This window comes from Triturus cristatus, chromosome 2_2 (genome assembly GCF_964204655.1).
Source record: "Triturus cristatus chromosome 2_2, aTriCri1.1, whole genome shotgun sequence".
Taxonomy (NCBI): Eukaryota; Metazoa; Chordata; class Amphibia; order Caudata; family Salamandridae; genus Triturus; species Triturus cristatus.
The window spans coordinates 92,030,782-92,056,055 of NC_140582.1; the positions used below are offsets into that span (position 1 = coordinate 92,030,782).

At 43.1% G+C, this 25,274-nt stretch overlaps 1 protein-coding gene across 4 annotated transcripts in view; it reads left to right on the plus strand.

Annotated features, from left to right (window-relative positions):
• Positions 1-25,274, plus strand: part of ZBTB5 (zinc finger and BTB domain containing 5) — a 60,376-nt gene that overhangs the window by 8,282 nt on the left and 26,820 nt on the right. For 3 of the 4 annotated variants that reach the window (XM_085641095.1, XM_085641093.1, XM_085641092.1), the window contains exon 2: positions 23,917-24,057. The gene's annotated coding sequence lies outside the window, so the exon portion shown is untranslated. Of the gene's footprint in view, positions 1-1,401; positions 1,484-23,916; positions 24,058-25,274 lie in introns of those variants that run through there. The other variant, XM_085641094.1, reaches the window with a different exon arrangement.

Below are 25,274 nucleotides of genomic sequence, written 5' to 3' on the forward strand. Positions count from 1 at the left end.
TTCCAATGTGCTCAATACCACATAATTACTTTCCACATAATTCATCTGAACACCATGCCACATAATCCCACTACACCAATCCACTCCACACCAAGCCACAATTAACAATTCCAAACCACATAATTCCACTCCACACCTTAAAATATAGGCAAAAACATTTACATTTACAACACCAATAGCTCTAGCTGTCGTTTACTTTCTTTTGTAAAGCACATACTTTTGCCTTAAGGCGTCCTGTTTCAATTACAAATCATGAATTAAATCCTGTTTGGGGGTCACTTTGTAGGCCTTATCTGTTCATTTTTGTTAACTTAATATCTTTTGGTATTTGGAACAACTTTAAAAGGTTTAAATAAACACAACACACACATTCGACATTTAAAACATTTATAGCTACTATTGGTATATGGGAGGGGCTTGGTGCATTCAAAAACTTTTTTATTATAACTTTTCAACTTGCTGCATAGCAGCCATGCTGCTGTACAACATAGCTTAATGACATTGGCAAAGCCAATAGCACTGGATAAGAACTTACAAGGTCCCAAAGGCAAAACCTATTGGCTATGCCAATGCTTGTTTTATTATGGTACCAATTAGCGTTTGTTGACTTGATTGGTGGTCTCTCACTTTTCCTCTTTACAGCACTCTTAACTTCAATTAGGTGGCGTTTGCACTTTACTAGGCGAAATCTAAATGTCAGCCTACCTAATAATCTAAAGCTAGAAGTAGGTGATAGTCTAAAGAACATGAAATGGTGGAGGCTGTAGGGCACACATATGGTGTGTTTAACAAACTATAGCACTTTATTCTCAAGATTCTGAAATAGTAGTGTGGGAAACCATTGCAGAGGTTGTTACAGTAATAATAAGTATGATCAGGGTCTTAGAAAAGTGAAAGGTGAGGATGGAAGATTTGTAATAAAAAATACAGACAACTCACACTATTTTAATCATAATGTATGGAAATCATAAGAATGTAAAGAAGAGTTGATATTGAGAGTGGGAGAAAAAGGAGTCAATTTTAAAATTTAGATTTCAAATGCACAGAGAGGGCGAATATTAGTGTACATTACTTTAACACCAAATATAAACAAGTTCAAACCATATCTAGGAAATTATGCAGAGCTCAAGAAGGTCTTGTAACTTTTCCTAAATTGAAATAATCAGAGATTTCTCTGAGTTTGCTAGGAAGAGTATTCCATGTCTTAGTGGCAGCATAGTAGAAGGAGTGGCCAACAAAGAGCTTTTTACAGATTTTAGGAACCATCAAGTAGTTGGAAGATGTAGATCATAAAGTCCGATTAGACTTGTACAAGGTGAATGTCTTCTGGATAAAAGATTTGCTCTGGCCAAAAAGGACTTTGTAACAAACGCAGAGTTTTGAACTGCATTATTTTCTCCACAGGAAGCCAATGGATTTGCCTCTAATGATGGAGAATATATGTAGCCTCAACTTATTTGATCCTTAAAAAGACCGGCAAACTGTATGTTATTATCTCTCCTATTTTTGCTCATTCTAGCCATCTGTTCACAGTGAATCGTGAAGAGCTTGAGTCAGTGTTAGCATTGTTCAGTATTTATATTTACATATTTTTTTTATGTCTGTCATGATACATTCTGATGGCGATAAGTCAAGCTGTATGTCAGAATCAGTTATTTCTCTTTTTCTGATTCCTATCTAAGTTAATTTCTTTTTTTATTACTTCATGGATTAATTTCCTGATTAGCATTAGGTTTGCTTAGCAGTACTTAGTATATCCTGCAACGTTTAAATTCACTCCCCTTGTGTTGTTATTTCAATAGGTTTGGTTTATAAAAATAGATGTTTTTGTTGTTTGTAGTTATTGATGCTATATTTGTAACTGTTTCATAGAGTCTGCCCCTTATTGTTTTATAAGGTGAGGTGGTTAACGTTTAGTCATTCTCCTTAAATATTCAGTCTGGACAGTGTTGGGCACCATGCATCCGTACTTGCAGTTGAAGCTTCATTTATATATGGTGTCAGTGTATCTGTGTCGCGGGTCATGGAATGGACATTTTCGAAAACGTTGGGGCTTTCAAATTACAACTCTTGAACTGACTTCGACGCTAGCATTTTAAGACCAGGGGCGTGACTATTCCCGCCTTTTGTCCTCCGGGCAAGTTGCTATTTTTTAGCTCCACCTGCAGTAGAAAACCATGTTTTTTCATACTTCTTCCAACAGGATGTGGAATGTAGTTGAGGTTTGAAAGCAAACCTCGCCGACTGACACGGTTGCACTATGACCATGCTTGCCACAGCAAGTCGATACACTTTCTATTTAACCCTCAGTTATGCAGTTTTACTGAAGGGCAGCAGAAACAAACACCCAGTTGATGCAGCGATGTCTTAGCCAAGGGGAATCAGGTAGGCATGTTTCCTTCAGTTTTAGTAAAACAATCTTCAGTTGCGTTACAAGTGTTATTTATTATTATTATTATTATTATTATTACCATCGTTATATATATATATATATATATATATATATATATATATATATATATATATATATATATATATATATATATATATATTATCTACTGGCGGTCACCAGTAGATAGTTATAGTTAGGACCGTGTTTCCATAGGAAATCCGCAACATTCTATTGGGAATAACTTTGGCGCCGATTGATGAATCCTTGCGAAATTTTCAAAATAGGTGGGGCGCTCCGCTCCGCTCCTACCCTGAAAGTCTCGGGGGGGATTCGTCAAGCGGGGGCTGAGAAAAAAGGGGGGTCCCAAAACGCGTTTTCCCCATGCATTTTTCCATAGGGACCTTTAGTCCAAGGTACAGCCCGAACGGCTGAACAGAATTACTTGAAATTTGGCAAAGAGGTAGTCCTCAGGCAGGGATGTGCCTTTTGGTTATCTGGATTCAATCTGTTCAGTAGTTCCTGAGAAAATTGCAGTTAAAAGTACATAAATATCTATAGGCGCGCAACGTGCGTGTACGGTAAGCATACCGTACGCGCACGCTGCCGTGCGCGAGCGCAATTCTGATTGGTTGTTAGATGTCAGTAAACATTCGAATCGGTCGAAATCAGGAAGTGTCGGCCGCCATTTTGTCTGTGAAAAACAAAGGTGGAGAACGTGAAAAGGGGGTAGGGTGGACAGTTCCTGACACCCTAGCCTTTGTCAGGGGGTCACTGAAGGACCTCCCAGGGTGAAAAAAACATTTAATTTTTTTTCGAAAATTCGCGAGGTGCGCACCGAACGCTCACAGTGCGCGCACGGTGCGCGAACCGCACCGTGCGCGCACGGTGAAAAACCTGAAAAAAATATATATTAATAAATACATAACTTAGCATTTAAAAAAACGTACAAATTCACTTAAAAAACCATAGGTTTCACACACGTTATAGTTAGGAATTAGCATTTAAAAAACATTGAAAATTCACTTAAAAAACCATAGGTTTCACACATGTTATAGTTAGCTGGACATTTCCCTCGTAAAAAAACAATGAAATTCCCCCGTTATAGTTAGTGCAGGCAACTATAACTCACGCGACCGCAATCCTCTGCTGATGACTTCAGATATTACATCACTGATTACATATGTGTCTTTCTGAAAAATAAATATTTGTAATATATTGATAGCTAAAGATTAATGGAAGAAGACATGGGTAAATAGGTGTCTAAATACAGTGATGTAATATCTGACGTCATCAGCAGAGGATTGCGGTCGCGTGAGTTATAGTTGCCTGCACTAACTATAATGGGGGAATTTCATTGGTTTTTTACGAGGGAAATGTCCAGCTAACTATAACATGTGTGAAACCTATGGTTTTTTAAGTGAATTTGCAAGGTTTTTTAAATGCTAATTCCTAACTATAACGTGTGTGAAACCTATGGTTTTTTAAGTGAATTTGCAAGGTTTTTTAAATGCTAATTTATGAATGTATTATATTTTTAAAATATTTATTTGACAATAAGCTACCTATGTATATAGTTATAGATTGACTTTATCCTGTAATATGGAATGGCTCAGCTCTTTTTTTAAATTTTTTTTATTTGGATAAAGTTGAACAACATAGTTAATATCTTCTATAAACGTATAAACACTTTAAATATATATTTTTTAAGGGTTTTTGAGCGTGCGCGCACGGTGCACGCATGCGTACGTGCTCCGCTTGTGCATGCGTACGTGCTCAACATGCGCATGTGTACGTCGTGCGTGCTCCGTACGCGCATGCTCCATACGCGCATGTGCTCCATACGCGCATGTGCTCCGTAGGCGCATGCGCGCGTGCTCCGTTCGCGCGTGCTCCGTAGGCGCATGCGCGCGTTCTCCGTGCGCGCACCGCAAGTCATGTGATTTAGAAACAACACTTTTCATTGGTTTATAGTAGTTTCAGGTCATGTGATTAAGAAACAACACTTTTCATTGGTTTATAGTAGTTTCAGTTCCAAAAACTTCCAACACCACACCCACTCCCCTCATTATTTCTTCTGATTCCCTGGGAGAAGGAGCTGAGCAGCTTTTCCAGTACTCCAGTACTTGAGAATGGCAGAGCAGCAGTCATCTTCTGGGAGTGAGCAGGAGACCCTTGTGAGACAGAGGAAACAGAAAGACTCTTTTATTTGGCAATTTTTTAGATTTCCAGAGGGGCAGAAGAAGGTGAATGCTCCAAAAGTCACCTGCACTATTTGTGGTGTTGTCTTATCACGAGTAGATCCTAAAAAGAAATACTCTTTTTTAGTATTTTCACTATGATCAGGCACGTTAAAGGAGTACATCCTGTGGCTTTTGCTCGAGCTGCTAGAGACAACCCTCCAGCAGCACAGCCGAGCACATCCGCAGCAGCTCAGCCGAGCACTTTATCTGCGGCGGCAGCTTCACCTGCTTCTGTTCCTCTGGATATACACCCTCTTTTCAAGAGGGTGCATATACGGTGCAATGCGTGCAATGCTCTTCTCTCTTATGGGGACACCAGCATTCCCCTAATAGAGAGCAAGATACAGCAGCACACATGCGGCACCCTATAATTATTTTCATTTTTTTGTTCCTCTGTTACTCAATTAACACAACGGCTCTTTTTAGAGCCACCTAACATCTAAACACTTAAATTTGATTTTTAATTCTATGTTTTTTATGATTTTTTTTCTGCCGTGCGCGCACCTCGCGATTTAAAAAAAAAAAAAATGTTTTTTTCACCCCTCAGAGACCCCCTGACAAAAGCTTGGGGGTCAGGAACTCTGTGCCCTGCCCCCTTTTCACGTTCTCCACCTTTCTTTTTCACTGTCACACACAAAATGGCGGACAACACTTCCTGATTTCGACCGATTCGAATGTTGACTGACATGTAACCACCAATCACAATTACGCTCGCGCACGTTAAGGTGCGCGCACGGTGCGCGCATATAGATATTTATGTACTTTTAACTGCAATTTTCACAGGAACTACTGAACAGATTGACACCATATATGCAAAAGGCATATGCCTGACCTGAGGACTACCTCTTTGCCAAATTTCAAGTAATTCTGTTCAGCCGTTCGGGCTGTACCTTCGACTAAATGTCCTATGGGAAAATGCATGGGGAAAACGTGTTTTGGGACCCCCCTTTTTTCTCAGCCCCTGCTTAACGAATCACCCCGAGACTTTCAGGGTAGGAGCTGAGCGGAGCGCCCCATTAGTTTTGAAAAGTTCGCGAGGATTCGTCAACCGGTGCCAAAGTTATTCAAAATAGAATTTTGAGATTTCCTATGGAAACTCGGTCCTATCTATAACTATCTACTGGCGACCGCCAGTAGATAATATATAAATATATATATACACACACACACATAAACATTCTCTTCTACTTCTGCTGTTATTTTTGCTCATTTTCTGTGCCTCTCAGAATGACAGTTTTATCTTAATTTGATGTGCAGAAAGAGTATTCAGTGTTGCCTTTTATGGTAGCGATCTCTACCAATGCAACATGTAATGCATACATATCTAAGAGGGGCAAATGGAATAGGCATTTCTTCCATGAAACATTTTTCCAACAGTGGTTGTGTTAATCGGCCTAATGCAGGGCTTCCAATTTTCTAAATCTAGACCCAGTTATTTGCAACATAACATAAGTTGCATAAATGTGGGGAAGACAGATCCACAGTGAGTCCTAAAGACTTTTGCCGGATTGTGAAGGTCTTCAATACAGGGCTAAAGTCAAGGGATTCTTTGATACTAATATCATCATAAGGCTCTAACGCTAACCATTTTCAGCTGAGTTCTGAGGCCCTACCTCCTTGTTAAATCTAGCTACGGATAGGTTGGTTGTGCGATGTTGCAATATGATCCTTAGTCCCCAAACTGTTACTAAAAGATTAATTGTTTGGTTCATTCTTTTTTTGAGCAGGATGTTGCCCCTTCATGGACTGTATTTTTCACCTCCATAACTAGTCCCAAGGCGTAGGTCTTACAACCTTACCTCTAGTTGAGATGAAGGGAGCGTACGATTGCTCATGGTTTGCAAAACTTTCAGAATGGAAGCTTATGTTACCATTTTATTCCTTGATGTATTTGATAGTTTCCCAGACACCTGCTGTTGGTCATTTCAGGATATGTTCTTGGAGCTGCTTTGGAATTTACCGGTTTGCTTTGGTCTTAATACCTCACAGTCATAGGGACTCTTTTCTGAGCCTAAGGCCTTTATAAATTGTATGACATGCGATGTCAAGGATGATAACTTTAAGGATGTAATAAAGTTCACCTCATCCCCAGGCTTTGCTTGTTCCATTGTCTCCCAGCTTTGTGCCTGAAATATGACACATTTGGTAGTTAACTAGTTTACTGTCTTTACTGTGATGTCAGCTCAGCATGCAGATTATTGGGAAAGAGCTTCTAGGAAATCCTCCATCTGAATATAGACTATTTAGCGTTTTCTTGTGGATGGCAAAGTTGAATGGCGTTTTGACTCCTGAAGGTCATGGGAGATGCCAGACAGTGCAGAGGAGCAAGTCAACCAGCACAGTCTCGTCGGGACTATCTATCCTGTCTTGCCACTGAATAACCATGATAATTGAGAGGACTCTAACGATCTAGATGCATTTTCAATGTGATTTTGCCCTTAGTGCATAAATGTAAGCTCTTGCACCCTAGTTTTGGTTAAATATCTTATTTTCTTCAAATTAAAATAAACCACCATGTATATGTGCTGAATATTAACAATATTGAAGGAGGAGACAGTTGTTGTGACCCATTGTGAGTCGAGTACTAATATAAAAATCCCCATAAGTATAATTTAAAAAAGGAACAGAGATCAAATAAAGTAGACCTTAAAGTAAACAAAGAAATGGGATGTCAGACAAAACCTAGTGCATTTAGATGCAGTACAAATCTAAAGAAAGACAATGTGCGTTAAAGATAATCTGAGCATATAGAGAAGCAAACAGACCGTAGGCTTTGAAAGTTAAAGATAAGTAAGCCTCGATCACTGTGAGAAATTGGAGTGACCAAAACCGTGATATAAAAGCGTGAGGTCCACGATGGTTATTGACTAGAACCAGATGCAGTGGAAGAGTAAAACTGTATCTAAAAGACAAAAGAAGAGACGGCGTGCATTATTAAAACCTCAGTTCTGCCTCCTGGTTGTAAGTTTTTGCAGCCAAGAAGCTGTAAAGTATGTCAGCTCACCCTATAGCATTACTAAACACAGCTTTTTGTAATGATCAAACTGCTAGCAAACAGACTAGACCGTATATTTGTTTTGTATACAGTCCAAATTGGTTCATTTGGGTCGAAATGAGATTGGACAATATGTGATGACTGATAAGTTAGTACCTGTTAGGTCACTAGGGGAGGAGTGTGTTTGTGATGGCGCTCTATGCAGAGGAATCTTTCGATCACATTGAGTGGCCATGTCTGTGATAGCATTTGAGAAGGTGCGCTTCTCGTAGAGATGTGGCAAATATATTCAGAAAGGGATCCTGCATTCCTCATCTGATCATGGGTACGAGTAAACTGGGTTTTCTACAGTGCTTAATTTGTCAAATTTGAAGTGCAGGTGCTCAAATCTTTGTCGGAGGCCACACCTACTTTTTCTTTGGCTCCACCCACTGGCTCCACCCACTTCCGCTATTAGCTCCACCCACATCCTCAACGGGCACTGCGAAAAGTCAGATGAATTTCAGCAAGGGAGCCTGCCTTCCTCATAGTAAGGTTTAGATAGGAGGTTCCCCTGCCCTGTGAACATTTTCAAAAAGATTAAATCAAAAGTGCATTTAAAGCACAATTTTGAAATATATTAGATAAAATCACTAATGCATTGAAAAGGGACAATTCCAGTGCTCTATGTGCTAATTTGGGGAAAGGACAATACTGGGGTAGGGTATGCCCTTTTTAATAGAGTCTTATCAGATCAAAGATACAATGTTTACATAGCTTATGTGACAAAATAAAGCAAAATGTTGTGAAAACAAACACTAGTCAAATCAGAACAGATAAGATGAATAAAATCATGAAATACACTTGAATGAGTCACTGTCACTTCCAGTGGCCGAAGGGGTTTGGGATTCATAAAAAGCAGAATTAAAGAGATTACTTGTATCAGGCAAGTGACACTTCTCGGGCTCCCACTGTGCGAGCCTTCAGGGAGAATCCCTCTTCATTACTACCTCCACCTGACCCTGGACTCTGCAACGCACTCCCTTACAGGCTTGTTTATCCCGGTAAAAACATTAGTAAAATCACCTTCAAACTTAAAACATTGAATATAGTGGTAAATATAATTAGCACGCACTTCAAAGTATGTTCCACAGTAGCCCTTATGACCCCGACTGGTAATTAAATAAACAAAAACAGAAAGGCCATGACAGGGCCGGCTTCAGCGCTGATGCGAAAGTCTTTTTTGGCGCCGCACCAATAACCTCTCTCTCCGTTAATAACCTTTACTACCACCTTCCAACAGTGCCCCTCATCCCTCCATGGCCCCCCCATATTGACATCCCCCTCATCTCTCTGTAGCCCATCCCCCTCATCACCTCCTCCCCAGACTCCCTCACTGCCACCCTCCACTAGTGCCCCTCATCTCTCTGTAGCCCCTCCCCCTCATGACATCCTCCTCGGATTCCCTCACTGCCACCCTCCACTAGTGCCCCATATCTCTCTGTAGCCCCTCCCCCTCATGACCTCCTCCTCGGATTTCCTCACTGCCACCCTCCACCAGTGTCCCTCATCTCTCTGTAGCCCATCCCCCTCATGACCTCTTCCTCAGACTCCCTCACTGCCACCCTCCACTAGTGCCCCTCATCTCTCTGTAGCCCCTCCCCCTCATGACCTCCTCCTCGGATTCCCTCACTGCCACCCTCCACCAGTGTCCCTCATCTCTCTGTAGCCCATCCCCCTCATGACCTCTTCCTCAGACTCCCTCACTGCCACCCTCCAGCAGTGCCCCTCATCTCTCCCTAGCTCCCTCCTACACCCCATGACCTCTTCCTCGGATTCCCAAACTGCCACCCTCCAACAGTGTCCCTCATCGCTCCATAGCCCCTCCCCCTATTGACCTCTTCCTCAGATTCCCTCACTGCCACCCTCCAACAGTGCCCCTCATCTTTATGTAGCCCCTCTCTCATATGCATTTCATTTGTTGTATAGCGCTACTCATATCAGTGTAGTGTGTGTCAGTACTTTACACCACTCACACATTATACAGGAGACAATGAATCATACAAGTATGTAAATCAGTCTACAGGGAATGTCACATAAGCCAATGAGGATTACAAGGTGTATGAATCACGTGTCATCCATACCTGTGGGACGGAAATTTTACGAGGGTTTGGGCTGGAGAAACATAACCTTAGGATTTAAAGAGTATTCAAAGGGGGTCCGCTTTACTGATAAAAATGTATATCTGCCCAAACATGCTCATTTTGGAAACATTAGAATAATGAAAGACTGGGGAAGTTCTAACTATATCACAAAAAAAGAAAGCGAAGTTCTAACTATACCATTCATGTTTAAACTTTGTATGCAGCTCTTTGGTGACAGTTCATTGGTCACTGTCCTATGTTAGGATTGTACCTTCTGAACTGCATGTAACACAAGGATCTCTGTCACAAAGGCAGTAACCCACTGAGCTTCCACATAAAATACAGTTTATCTGCATTTAAAAACTACTAACAGACAAATGATTGCTCTCCAGCAGGATCATTTATCACCAGCGTTATCTGGGCATTTTGTATTGTCTTATTGTTGTCCTGCATCGGCCATGATAATGCTAAAAACTGTCTAAATGAAGCACACGCGAAGTATGTGTCCTGCTGGGCCTGCGCAGCTTTTAAAAAGAAAAACAACTAGTAACACATTCTCTTACCTACTCCATTAGTCAAACTTTGTGTCACAGCCTGATGTGATACGCCGCTGCATGGGTTAGGAAGGTGAATAGGAATAAACAAACTTCTTTTCTCCTGCGCTACATAGAAAAAGAAATATCCACGCAGCAGAACATTGTCGCCTTTGCCATGTGGAGATGAAGGGGTGAAACAATAAACAAAGCCTCGTTAACATATAAGTGGTCTTTTAAAGACCTGTGAAGTACTCGGGTGCGGCTGCGATAATCTAAAACTGAATGTGTGTGCGCTCCTTAGAAGCTATCTCGGCCTGGGCAGACACACACGACCTGTGCTTTGCGCGCCTGTCTTCAATCCCTCACTGCGAGGGCCAAGGCTCCTGTTTGGGACCGGGCCTGTTGGTCACCCTATTCGCAAACCGGCTGGGACTCGGAGTAGACAGGATGATGGGAATGGGACAGCCGGGCGCCGGAGACAGTGGCGGGGAATCAGTAACTTGAGTGAGTGGGACGTGGGTGGCCGTGGCACTCGTGAGGACTAGTCTAGACTAGGACTCTCTCTCTATGCAAATTTGCACTGCCGGCTGCTGCGCAGCTTTATTAACTGTCTCTTTTGCAGGGCTTAGGCCTGCTAGGACTAGGAGGCCCTGTCTTCTCACTCTCACCTGGTGCAGCCGCTGTTGCCAGACCCTGGCTAACTGGCTCACAACGTCGTCCGGCCGGGTATTAATTGTGAGTGTGAAGTTTTTGTGAACGGCGAAGAAGTTGAACCAACACGAAGACTAGGTGCGGCAGCGCTATTCTGGGGCGTGGCACTGAATGCGTGGCGTGCGCAATCAAAGCACAATTTGAGAACATCTGCGCAGTGCGCACGCTGCCGCGTACAGCCCCCGCCCCACGCCCCCAACCCCCGTGGCCCGAGAAGCGAGAACCAAAGAGCCCTGCCCAACAGTGTCCCGCGGCTCCGCATCAACAATCGAGCCGCAAAATGAAGTGATTAAGTCAGTGAAGTGTGTCATACAGTCTGCACACAGTGTCTCCGGAGTCCGTAGTCCGACGGGAAGTTAAACACTTGAGCTTTACCACTGCCAAGTGTCCCATAGCGTTAGCGAAGCAAGTAAGTTACTTGTATAAATAATTACGTGCACCTGAGTGTGTAGACCCGGCCCTGAAAATTAGGTGCCGGTGCTAAGCACTGGAAAGCACCGGCACAAATTAAGCACTGAAAGTTTTCTATCTTCCCATTTGCACAATTAAAAGAGGCACCTGGCAGCAATGTCTATTATACTGCATGCTGTCAGTTTTTACAAAGTAACTGCTTGCAAAGTCAATGTCAATATAAGGTCATATCGGACATAAAAGTAAAGTTGTTGATAACTGTTCATTTCTCTGTTAAAATGACCTACAGCTATATATATCATCACCTGAGCTTTTGGTACCGTAATTGAACGTTCACTATTACATCTGGTCTAGGTATGGAAGATCAATGCTGATGAATAATAACTCGAGATCCTACAAAATTGACAAATGGGACCCCATTGCCACAAATTTTGAACAAGTACAAATTTAATTATATGGGCATACTTGTTACACAGAAATCTCAGAAAAAATATTCTAACAATAACGCTGCACTGCTATGCAACCCTGTGCAGTTAAGACTCCTGATTCACGACTTGAGGTTCCCAACAGTAAGTTCACTAATGGCGGGTGTACATATGTGTGCTCTTTTGTACCTCTGTTGAGGTAGTGTGGCTGGACGTCTGTAGGGTGTGCGGAAATGGGGAGAGAGCATATCCTAGATATACTTTTATCCAAGTTGCCCCATTCCTCAGGTCTTGTCTTGCATCTCTCTTTGCAGCTATTGCTCTAAGTGCTTAAAAATCTTTCTATTGTTAAGATGAGGATTTTGTTCAATGCTGTAAAATGGCATGGTTCTTTACCTAGATTTATAAAAGTTTTGTTTCCCTATTATGTGAATCCTAGAGCTGCTCTTCTAGTTAATGGTGTTTGTATTAAATGAGTTCTGCCCATTTAGTCCATCAGTATTTTTAGCAATGGTACTTCCACGCTATTTGGACTTTTACTCTTATGTTAACTGATTTTATAAAGCTCAAACAATTGCCCGAAGGCATCAAGGCGCTGCTGAGTTACGGAGCGTGCAAAGCTAGGTTAATAGGCAAAGAGCCAGGTCTTCAATAGCATGCGAAAAGAGGGTAAGTTTGTCTGGGATTTAATGTGCAGAGGGCGGGAGTTCCAAATATTTGAAGCCCCCGTCACAAAACGTCTACCACCTCAAGAGGCATGAGTGAGTCTCACTACTTGAGTCTTACTCGCAATAAATTCACGGTGATTTGACTGAACAAGCTAACTGCCAATGTCTTCCTTTTAAGATAAGTCCACTGCTGAGCAGCTAGGGTAAGAGGCACTGTACGGGTTGCATATGAACATGCGCATTTGCGCACATTTTTGGGCTACGCCTGTGCGACTACTGTTGTGCACAGCACAGTGTCTGCACACAGTTAGCCTCTTTCAGAAAGGAATCTGCAAGGATTGTTACTGACCTGGGTATGAGTGCACATTCATAGTTTAGGTCTGTAGGGCTTACTGGATAATCTGCGGTGCTTCACTGTATTTTACATGATAGACAAAATCTGCCCTAAATTCAAGTTCCCTTCCACTTAGGCCTACAGTGTGTTGCAGCGCACCAAACTGGGGTAAAACATACACAGCAAGTTTGAATTTGCAGTATCCAATAACCCACATCCACATCTTAAGGGACTTCAAGATTTCTTATATTTCTCTGGCCCACTCATTAACAGATTATAGGCCCCCAGACCTTTATCCCCCCTGCTGTGCCAAATTAATTACTCTGCTCTCCAGCAGAGGGATGAAACCCCCCCCCCCCCCTCTAAAGGGCAATAAAAAGCAATTGACCAAGTTTCTGGAGAGGGAAGGGGTGGGGAGCAAATCTGCATCTGATAATTAGCTTGTCACAGGGCACCTGGGCTGGTGTAGCTGAGGCCCACTATTTGCCAGGGGGCACGCCCCCTAAAGCTTTCCACCCCCTCTCAAAAGCTATTGCACAAGGGAGAGACAGTTGAGGAGACCCTGGACCTGGGAGCGACAACAGCTAAATGATGCCCATCTGGAAGGAGAAGCCACCTGATTCCCTTTAAAGGATGGACTTTGGGACATTGAATCCAGTTAATCTTCAGAAATAAAATGGGTCTCTCCATACCTCCTCAGAAACAGTTGGAGGATTGAACCTTCAGGGGACTCTTGACGGCTCTGCTAGGACTTTTGTGGACTGGACCTGGGCTCCACTGTCCCCTCTGGTGCCCTTCAGGAAATAACTGGGTCCTGGGGAGTTTGGCAAGGAGGGTGTTCTGCTTTGCTGGCTGGTTGAGGAGGGACTGCACAAGATGCCCCTGCCAGCAGGAGAATGGCACCAGGAGCCCAGCACAGGACAGGTCTAGAGCAGGGAGTGGTGAAAATCCAGTTGCCCTCGCAGAGCGGTTTTAAAGGCAATGAGCCCTTAAGAATGCTCCTGGTGGCTAGGGATGACCACAACAACTCGCTACAAACCAAAGAGGGAAGAAACGGTCCCAAAAAGACTGCAGCTATGCTAATTCAAACATTCCAGCAGCTGCGCGGCAGAGGATCTTTGCGCGGGCGCCAGCGGGGTCATGGGGGCCTTGGAGCTCGCCGCAGCAAGCCCTAAAGAGACTGGCGCACCCAGAAGAAAAAGAGACCAAAAGGAAAAAAGCTTGAGGCTGCGAATGAAGAAGAAGAGAGCAGGAGGTCCCCCTCATTAGCTATTCACTCCTTCCAGCATTGAGCGCCCCGTAATGTCCTGCGTGGGCTTATATTTGCATATATTCTTTCTTGTGGTGTCCCAAGGATGGGCAGGTGTGCCCATTAGTGGCTATTGAAGGAGTGTTTTTGGGGGAGGGATGGGGGTCGCATAAAGTGCTGCAGTTCCTTCCCCTCAAAGTGGTTAGATAAATATTTTTACAAAGTAATCTTACCTTTCCCAGGGGATTGAATCCTTGATCCCAGGAGCAGTTTACCTCGAATTAAAAGCTCTCCTGGAGCTGGGGGTCTTTTTCTCCTGGGGTCTAGAGTGCAGGGATTCCTTGTGGCTTTGTCCTATGTTTGCATTTTGTGGCCCAAGATTGTTAAGAAAGACTCAGAAATCAATGTGCTTTATCGACAGCCTTGGTATTGAACAATGGACATTTATTATTTTATTGAATGCTGTGGATTATGAATACTGTGCTTATTGATTTTAATGGAGTAGAAGTTTCAAACATAACTTGGCTGGTTCTATTAATATGGTAACACTCTGAGGAAGTTAGTATGCCTGCCTTGTATGTGCAGAATCCCCTATAATGTTTTACACTAAAAAGGAAAACATGGCTGTTTTACTAATCTGGTGACCCCCTGACAAACCTGTACACCTGCCTCATTTAACAAAACACTCCCTTATAGTGTGATGTTGCACCTGGTATGCGTGGGATGTATAGTGTTTTCTGGGGTCCAGGCCACACTAGGGGTATAATGAGATATGAGGGTGTTACCAAAGTTCTTTTCATCTATCTGAATGTGTAGCTTTGTAATTTAATGCATAGCATTTAGCAGTCTGTGTAGTAAAATTACTTTTCCTTTTTAAAAAAAAAAGCACTGACTGTATGATAATTTATTGAGTGTTGTGGCCAGCAAATTGTAAATACTATCCCCCACCACTTCGATAAGGGGGGCCTTGGACTGATCTGCTTTGCTACCTTGAAAGAGTCAAGTGCTACAATGGCGTACTTGGTTCCAGTAATAAGACAGTTGTGGACATATTACTTGTGAAGGGTTCTCATCCTTGGTAACTAATAACCAAAGTGTAAGAAAGTGAGTTTCTGTTGCAGTAAGCCCCCCCTTTTTTTGCCTAATAGCTGATGCACTTTTCCTTGTGGTGCCCTGGGCTCCTGCCAATCAGGTGCCCTGGGCCTGTGTTCCTTCCCTAAAAACTGCCTAACGGCCAAAACCCAAATTGGCAAACCCTGGCCAAATGTCAGCCCCTGGTAAATGGTACCCTAGGTACCCAGGGCCTTGTGACCAGGGAAGGCCTCTAAGGGCTGCAGCACTCATTGTGCCATCCTTAGACACCCTGTACCCTAACACACACACACACTGCTCTTGCAGGCTGAGTGTCTGGATACAAGACAAAACAGAGAGTCAACATGGCACACATCCCTGTGTGCCATGCCCACAACCTACACTGCCCTGGCATATATCAGCCACCCCTCTATGCCAGTGGTGTGGGCACAGAAGCAGGAGCCCTGTGCCCCTACAGTACCCAGGTCCATTCCTGGGTCCTGTAAGTGCAGTGCTGCCATCTAAGAGTATATGGTGCTGGGAGCTTGTCAAAAACGAACTCCACAGCACCATAATGGCAGCACTGAAGATTGAGAAGTTTGGTATCAAACTGCTCAGCACATTAAATACACACTGATGCCAGTGTGGGATTTAATGTACCTGGCACCACAGAGGGCATCTTAGAGAGGCCCCCTGAAACCTAAACCTACAATCCACGTCTGTTCTGAGGCTGCCTCGGCTGCCACACAACAGACATGTTGCTGGACCCCTGGGTAGGAGAGCCCCTGCTCTCCTGGGTCTGCAACAATGCACATCCTGGGCGAGGTGCTAAATCTCCTCCCCCAGGATGGGCAGGGGGAAGCTTCAAAGGCATGCCGCCTCTGTGAGCTTCCCCAGGCTACTGCAAACCCCCACTCTGGTGGGAAGCTTGGCCGGAAACCCCAAATAAGGACAGGGGATGTGCCAGCCTGCCAACCCCACCCCTCAGGTGGGGAGGCGAGGTGAAGCACATCTCCGGGCTCTCGCCATCTTGAAGATGGGAAGCCCTGCCCAATCAGGACTAGGCTCCTGCCCCCCTCCCACAGGAGAGAGGCAGGATAGGGGGTGTACCCACCCCAGGACAGGGACCCATTGGCCCCTGCCCTTCACCTACCTGTAACACCCCTAAATCTAGTATTTAGGGGCACCCTGAACCTTCCTTCCCCAGATTCCAGATTCCAACATACAAAGAAGAGCAAGAAGAAAGAAGACCTGCCCTGCAGCTGCTAAGAAGAGGAACATACCAACTGCTTTGGCCCCAGCCCTACCGGCCTGTCGACCCTCGAACCTGCTCCTGCTCCAACCCGGCATCTCTTGTGGCCAGCAACCTCACAAACCCCGGAGGACCTGGCTACCTTTTGGCTCTAAGCCCCTGGGACTCCCATGAGTAGAAGCTCTACTCAAAACCTACTTCTAATCCCTGGCAGCAGCCCGGAACCGCGAACCCAGCACACTCTGCACCAGCCAAGCCTGGCCAGTGCCAGAGTGAACAAAGACCACGAGGACGACCCCACGGCGACTGTGACCCCGAGTCCGGCACCCAAGGACCTCCCTCGACACTCCTGAAGAAGCCTGCAGCCTCAGAACAAGGTGCCCACGCTACCGCGATCAACAGAGGGTAAGATTTCCCGACACCAAAAGGCACCCCTGCACGCGGCGCCCCGCGGCCCCCTGTGCCCAATCCCGGGGTACCTACCTATCCTCCAACTACCCAACTTACCTCTCGAAGTGGTGGTGGCACCTGAAGAATCCTCTTTCCCGAGCTTGCAGTCTTTTTCTAAACCGGAGATTTCCCATTGAAACCAATTGAGCGCCCGAAAGCTCAAAAGCACCCTGCACCCAGCCACCCGAGTGGCCCTGGCAGTGCAACCTCTACACCTACCTACTTCCCCACTTGCCCTGAGTAAGTGACCAGGAGCCCAGCTCCCACAGCCGTGTGGCTTGCTAGTCAGCAGCCACCAACCAAGGCCCCCCTAGCCCTCATAGGATAATATTGGGCCTAACTCTCTCTGCACCCGGCCGCCCTAGAGTCGCTGAGGGTGAACCAACTGTACCTACCTGACCCTGGGGGACCCCTGAGTCTATGCCCAGAACCTCAACTCTGCCAGTCGAGTACTTACCTTTAAACCGATAACTCGATTTTCTTCATAGGGTAACAGTGACTGGCTTTTTCCTGAAATTTCTTGTAAGTGTGGACTTTTCAAATCTTAAAATATTCACCAAAAATCAGCCGAGTAACAAACGAAAATACTCACCTGCTCTTAGGTGAGCTCCCAGTGCTGGATCTTGGTGCCCAGCACTGACTCTGAAAAATACTTACAACTGTACTTACCAGTAACCCAATTTTCTCCCATAGGAAATCATTGACTGTTTTTTCTGTGAAATTTCTTCTAAGTCTCAATTTCTGCAATCTTTAAATATTCTTTAAAAATCCTATAATATCTGAAAACGTAATAACTTACCTGTTTTGGATAAAGGTCCCAGTACTGAGTCTTGGCACACAGTACTGGATTACAAAAGTAACGAGAACATACTGTACCTGCAATTTGAAATTTCTTCCATAGGGAATCATTGACTGTTTTCTTTGAAATATTTTCTAAGTGTCAACTTTTAAAATAGCTAATTATTGTTTAAAAATCATCACCGGAATTAAGTCGACTTTCATCACTTAATTCTAAGTACTGACCCAGGACTGAATCTAGGATCCAGTCCTGGAATTCCAAAAGTAAACCTAAAAGTAATCTGTGGCAAATAACATGAAACTTCCATTGAACTCAATGCATTATTGTGTTTAAAATAGTGTTGGCTATTGCAACCACTTGTAACTGTTTACAAAAGTCAATTGCATATTGCAAAAGTATTTATATAAAGCATCTCATTCTGAGAAAGTATATTTTAATTCCAAATGTTGGTTCTAAAATAAAACAAGCATATATTTTTTATATATAAACCATTGGCCTAGAGTTCAGTTATTGAGTGTGTGAGACCATTTGCTGACTGAGTGTGTACAACAAATGCTTTACACTGTCCTCTGATACTGCCTTACTGCTCGACCAAGCTACCACTTTAGAGAGTAAGGTTATATCTAACTTTAGCCTCTGCCAAGCCTCTGGGGACTGTGGACTCTGTACACCCTGTACCTATTTGGGAACAGTATATTCATAGCCACTTTCTCACACAAAGTTCTTAATTCCCTTATCTTTTCCTTAGAAGAGAACTAGATAATGGTGATATGTTTCACTGTTTGTGTTTATTTTGGTTTTATAATCCTTTTTATTTAACCCCTTCCCTGCTCATGACGGAACCGTTCCGTCATGAGCCACGGTTGCCGTGTGCTCATGACGGAACGGTTCCGTCATGACAATCCTGTCGGCGGCCGCTCCGCCTGCGCGGCGCTGTTTCCCCGCCTGTGCGGGGCGACAACGCAAATGGGCGGAGTCATGACGGAACCGTTCCGTCATGAGCACAGCTCAACTGTGGCTCATGACGGAGCGGCTCCGTCATGAGCACAGGCCCACCGCGCTGCCCCCCTGCCCCCCCCAGCGCTGCAGCGGAATGTCCCCAGCAGCAAAGGGGTTAATTATATGCAACTTTTAATATTAAATATTTTTATTTTTCGGAATGGGGATGTTACATATTCAACTAATGTTGATGATATTGATGTTCTTTTACATGCTAATGACCCAGATGCAACATTGCCCTCCTTTTTAGGTCTCGCCTTGCTATCGCGTAAGCGATCGCAAAGCGAGACTATTGTAAGAGGCATTTAAAAGTGCTCCGAAAAGTGGATTGCATGGCGAGCACGCGCACAATCACGCGCATCGTGCGGCCATGAAATCCGTTTGGCAGCGCACTTCAAAGGGTCCGCTCCCCCGCCAAGCGCGCGCGCCACGCTCCGCCGGGCTTGTTTTCATTTGCTTCGGTTCATGTTTTATGATTGTTGTTGCCACAGCTGCCCATTTCGTTTCCCCTTCCGCTGTATTCAGAGACTTTCGAGATACACAGGTACGTGTAATCCGCCACACATGCTACAACCACTACTCAAAAGCCCCTTGGTTTGAGAGTGTGGGGGTGTTTGGACAGTCACATCGATTCACTCAGTAGATCAAGTCAGCAGCCCGGGTCGGTTCCACTGAGTTTTAAAATACAGACTTGCTCGCCTATTTACAATCGATTGCAGACGTAGCATGTTCAGGAGCTGAGCATCCCTTCTTGTTGCATTGTCTGACAAAAAATACCCATAACACTACTTATGCAATCAATCAAATGTACATTGCACGTGTAGATCAGGATGAGGCATGGTACTGAATGACTGTCTCTCATTCTCAATGCCCATGTAGGCCGATTAGCTTAGTCGATACATGCCACACAAATCATCCATCCTCTTGTTGAAAGTAGTTACTTGTTTTATTTAAGAGTTTGAGCCCTGTTTATACATGGCAGATAGCAGCAAATGCACAACCATTCAGCGATGTCACTCAGTGGTACCGTATGCCGTGAGACTTTACAACTTACAAACCTCTAAATTAATGTTTATCTCTACAACATTTATGGCACTCCTCAGTACTGCGCTTAGAATATGTATTTCATTCATAGCACACTCTCAGCAGCAGGCGCTCTGCACACTGAGCTACCTCGCTCACTGGTGGTGCAATACTTATATATGTTTCTCTTTTTCTAAAGCATATTTTTCCGTTAAGATTGTGGGCGTTATACTCTTGTTTTAATAAACAGTTTGGGCCCTCTTTACACTAGGCTTTGGCCTGCTTACAGCGGCACGCGCACAACCTTTCAGCTATCTCACTAAGTGATTGAGAATGTTGTGAAACTTCTTAACTTACAAGCCTTTACATTAATATTTATCTGTACAGCATTTATGGTGCGGCTTGGTATATTTCTTTCATTTATGGCACTCCCAGCAGCAGGCACTCTACACACTGAGCTACCTCGCTCACTGCTGGTGCAATGTATATCTAGGTGTGTCTTTTTTGAAGCACACCTAGATCGTGAGTGTTATGCTATCATTTTATTAAAGAGTGTGGGCTCTGTTTACACGTGGCTATCACCTGATCACAGCAGTAGATGCACAAACAACCAGAGAGCTTTGGAGCGCGTCACATGGTCACCAGTAACTTTATTTAATTGCACATTTCTTTGTAACAAAGACACGTGGGCATTCAATGGTTTCTGGGTCGTTTGAATTTTGATTTATTAACTTAAAAATTAGCTGTAATTAAGGGGTGTACACTGCACCAAGCTTAATGACATACACCCTTTGAGGGACATTTTGTGTAGCTGTGCAAGCACGACTTTATGTTTAAAATTGGAGCACGGTGGATCTGCTTTGTACAAATTAGTTTGCTAAGAAATTTTTGCAACACAATTCCACTCCACACATTTCCATTCCACACCAACTCAATAACACATTTACACAACACACCACATACATCCAATCCACACCATAGAATACCACAGCATGCCACAAAATTCAACAGCACACCAAATAATTAAACTCCACAACATACCACTCCAAAACTCAAAATACCATTCCACATAATGACAATCCATGACACAATCCCACTCCACATAATTCCAGTACACTCATAACAACGCAATTACTATCCACATAATTTCTCTGCGCACCGTGCCACATAATTCCACTACAAACCTCCACTCCACACAATTCCACAACTAATAATTCCAATTCACATAATTCTACTCCACATCATGCACATCCACTACCCACCATAACACATGGGTAAAAGACATTGTCATTTACAAAGCCAATAGTTCTAACACTCACAAATGCGAGACCTTTTGGCAATGCCAATGCGTCCTCCCTTTTTTTTTAGAGGCGTCAATAAGCACTGACACTCTCTCCGAGGCAGCGCAGCCACTGTCTCCTCTCTTCTCTTGGGCAGCTGCACCCCCGCCCTGACTCGTCTTCTACTGCTGAGGATGGACCACGTGTCTGCAGCATTCTTATCAGCCTCTCCTAGCCCATGCTCCCACCCCCTGCCCCCCCTAACCACAACACCCCACACTCTCAGACCCGCCTTCCTTCCTGCCTGGGGTCTGGCAACAGCCCTGAAGTGGTAGGTGGAGGGCTGCGGCGGTTGCACTCCGCACCCGGGGAATGAGGTTCGAGGCACGGACACATCACTTGAGATCTCAGCAGCAGGTGCGATAACACACTGAGCTACCAGCTCGTGGAGTTTACAAGGAGAACCGGATTCACACTACGGATCTGCTGGTCATTACTTATCTCCTGCACCGGCAGCTGACCTTCAGTGGGGAACTGGCACAATCTGATAAGCGTGTAATTAATGGTTTTCTCCAGTCTGGCTTGGGGTGGAATACACATTAGCGCTGGTGGCCCTCGCGGGCAGCGGCTGCTATTATATTGGCATGCACAACTGAAAGGGCATTCGTGGTAAACAAGAAGCGAGGGTGACTTTTCTTGGCAATGAGCAGTCAAATGAAAGGCAGTAGGTAAGAAGGCGCACTGATTTAAACACTCACTGCTGACATCTTTGGCGATTTGCGTGCTATGGGCTTGCATCCGAGCAATGCGAATTGCAATCATTTAGAAGTAGGTTAACCGAAATCCCATCATATTGAGTAATAGTAACACGTTGTTAAAGTACTTAACAACAGAAGTGCACAATGAAGCTCTACATAAAAACAAGCCATTGGTATCAATAGGCCAACTACAGTTAGTTCTCTCCAGTTCATGTATTGTTAGAGCTGCCTGAAAAAATTAAAATTCAGTTGACATATGCCTTTAATGCTAACAGATATAAATAATAATGGTTTTTTTGTCGGTGTAAATTTTAATTCAGTTAGGTAAATCCAGTGAAGATTCATCATAAAATCTTTATTCGGCATGTAAAAACAACCATTAAAGAACAAGATAACCCAGCAAAAGTTACAGTGAAAATATAAAACACATGCGTAACATTTAAATAAATAAAATTTAATTATCAAACATCAATGGGACAAGATAAAAAAACTCCCGTTAGCAGCAGTGTATATCGTTCGGTCTACAAAGACTAGACCTCAATGTGGCTTGTAAAAATAAGAGGTGATAGCATATAGTACATGGTAATTAGGGAGCAACTTCAAATACATAAGAGCAGGAAGTACTTGGATAAAGGTCAAGGTGCTTAGCAGAAAAACAATAAACTGCCTTCTTGGCACACTCAAATATTTGCACAACATAACATGTAAAGTGTCCTGCGGGTACCTATTGTCCCAACAGCAAGGCATCATGGAGCAAGAGTGAGCCCACCCACTCGGTGATGCCAAGAGATGGTTCAGCAAGTTTTTGAACCTAGCCAAGACAAATCTGTCCCTCATATCATGTACCGGAGCAAGGTACAGCTCCATGTCATGTAAGGCCCAGTACTGTTTTCAAGAGCTTATGTCCCCTCGCCTGTTCTCTGTTCAACGATACACGCGCAAAAAAATAAATAAAGCATTGGCATAGCAAATAGGTCTCGCCTTTGGGACCTTATAAGTGTTTAGCCATGCAACAGATGATGTTTTTGCACCAAGGATATTGTGCTGCATAACTAAATACTTATAAAGACCCAAAAGCGAGACCTATTGGCTATGCCAATGCTTGTTCCTAGATGGTCACTTACATTAAAAGATGTCGGGTTGTAAGTTAATATTACTGAGTTAGAAGTTCTCCTCTTGTATAAGTATTGTTTTAAAGACTACAGTTGATCTGTTGTCAAACGTTAAAAATCTTGGGCATTTGTATTTCATGTTCAATTTAAGATATAATTACATTTAATTTAGTATACATTGCAAAAAATGGCTTCATGATTTCAAAAAAGGATCCCTTTACATCCAGTATGATTGGTTGTCTGCAGTATTTTTAAAATAACTCTGATAATCCTGTATTCATTATCTCTGTTAGCAGTTATTCTTGCCAACACATATTTGAAACACTTCTATCAAGGAAAATATTGGTACATTTTTGGATTTTGTTAGTACAAATCCAACATGACTATAGAAAGTTACACTGATATTTACAAACAGCAATTTCAAACAGTTAGTGGTTAACATGCATAAATTGCAGATTGGCATATAAAAGAAATGTAATACTTGTCGTGACCCGACCCACACACCCTACAAACTTCACCCCCGCTCAGAGAGAATTAGATATGAAAAATAAACCAAGGAAGAAAACACTACGACTGTGCGGATGTTTGTGTACCGTGCATTAAGCTGTTGCACTGCTGTGGAAAATTCTTTCATTATCTTATTTTATTTCTTCTTATCTCTTGTATACTCTGGAACAGTTTGGTCATTTGTTATATTTTGCCTTTGAGGAACGTAGGTTTTTGATGTTTGATTGTCATGTATCTGATTGTGTTTTTCTTATATATACCAATTATACATATATAAATTACACCCTGTCTGCATGAATGGACTCTACTAAAACATTTTCCATTTGTAGGTCCTTAATTCCAAGTAAGCTGATGCATCTGTAGTTCTATTTTTGTCAGGGCCAGTACAGTACTGAGAATGAGGCACAAGCTTTTCTTTTAAATTTCGTGATGCACTAATCACATATTCATTCAGCTTGCTTTCTGTCATCCATGTCAGTCAGTCATTTGAATCAGTCAGTCAACTTTCAAACTTTCAGAGTAACCAGTTTTTGTACCTGTCTGATTGTACTTAATCTGCATTGTGTTTCATGCCTCATTAGATTGCCATGGCGTTTTGTCAATTCAGTCTCCACAGCAAAGATGCATCCATCCAAAAGAGCCATACCAGAGGATGTGAAACGTTGGCATAGTCTTCAGTGAATTGTGGAAAAACTACACAAACTCAGAAAGCACAAATCTTGGTAAGATCAGTCGTAGTTATTATTACAGTGTCTGAATCTTTGTTCTTCTTGTCTACACCTTTCACAATAGCATCTAAAACTGCTTAATTTGTTCTCTGGCTTGACAGCCCTTTTGCAATTGTGCTATTACTATATATAGGACAATTTACTAGCATTTGTTAAATTACTGAATTCCTTAAAAGTGCAATTATTCGATTTTGGTTTGTTTAAATCTCATCTTTTTTTGCACAATCCAACATAGGTGAGTAACCGTTGTATGGAGTTGTATCACGTAGAGTGTAATATTAGATGTTAGTAATAAATCTATGTTGGGTAAGATACACATGCACAGAGCAGTAAGTTGCTACTGACACATTACTCTGCCTCTGTTTTGATTTCCCTCAATGTGCACTTATCACGAACACCTGGAAACAATAGAAAGCATTTAATGGTGATTACCTAGGCCAGTGGTTCTTACCATTTTGACTTCTGTAGACCCCCGCTTAATCATTCCTGGAATCCAGGGACCTACACTAAATTATTACTGGAATCCAGAGACACATACCGAGTTATTACTGGATTCCAGGGATCCGCCTTAAGCGAGTTTAATGATTTGAACATCCAAACAATACACAAAAATACAGTAACAAACATTCATCTAACATATACACGAATTATGAAATATTATATTTAATTCACATACATAACAAAAACCCCACATTTTAATGGGAAGGTTAACAGCTTTTCTAAATTCAATTGAAGTCATATATCTTCCATACCATATTTTGTTTGATGCACTGGGCTGATCCCATGACTCAATCTGAGGATAGCAACTTTTGACCTCCAATTTCAAATTCCTTCACATTTACAGAACATTTTAAAAATCTCTGTTTGCATTTTGCTTTTTTGTGTGTATGCACCTTATTAATCTGTTAATATTATTTAGTGTTCTAAGTAGTCGTGGACCCCCCCAAGTAGGTAGCAGCAGCTTCATCTCTACGGTCATATCATTTATTCCCATTGAGCATTCTGTTGTTTTTCTCCTTGAGGTGTCTTGTCTCCTTGGAGTTTCATGGATACATGTACCCTGCTGCTGATCTGGCCCTCCTGCGACCATAACAGCTCCCTCTATTGACGTGAAGGAGTGGGAATGTTTTTTTTCTCGAAGTTTCCTGCTGTGAATTAGAGGATTTACTCTTTTGAGGAGTCCTCATAAGAGCAGCTATTGACTACTATCT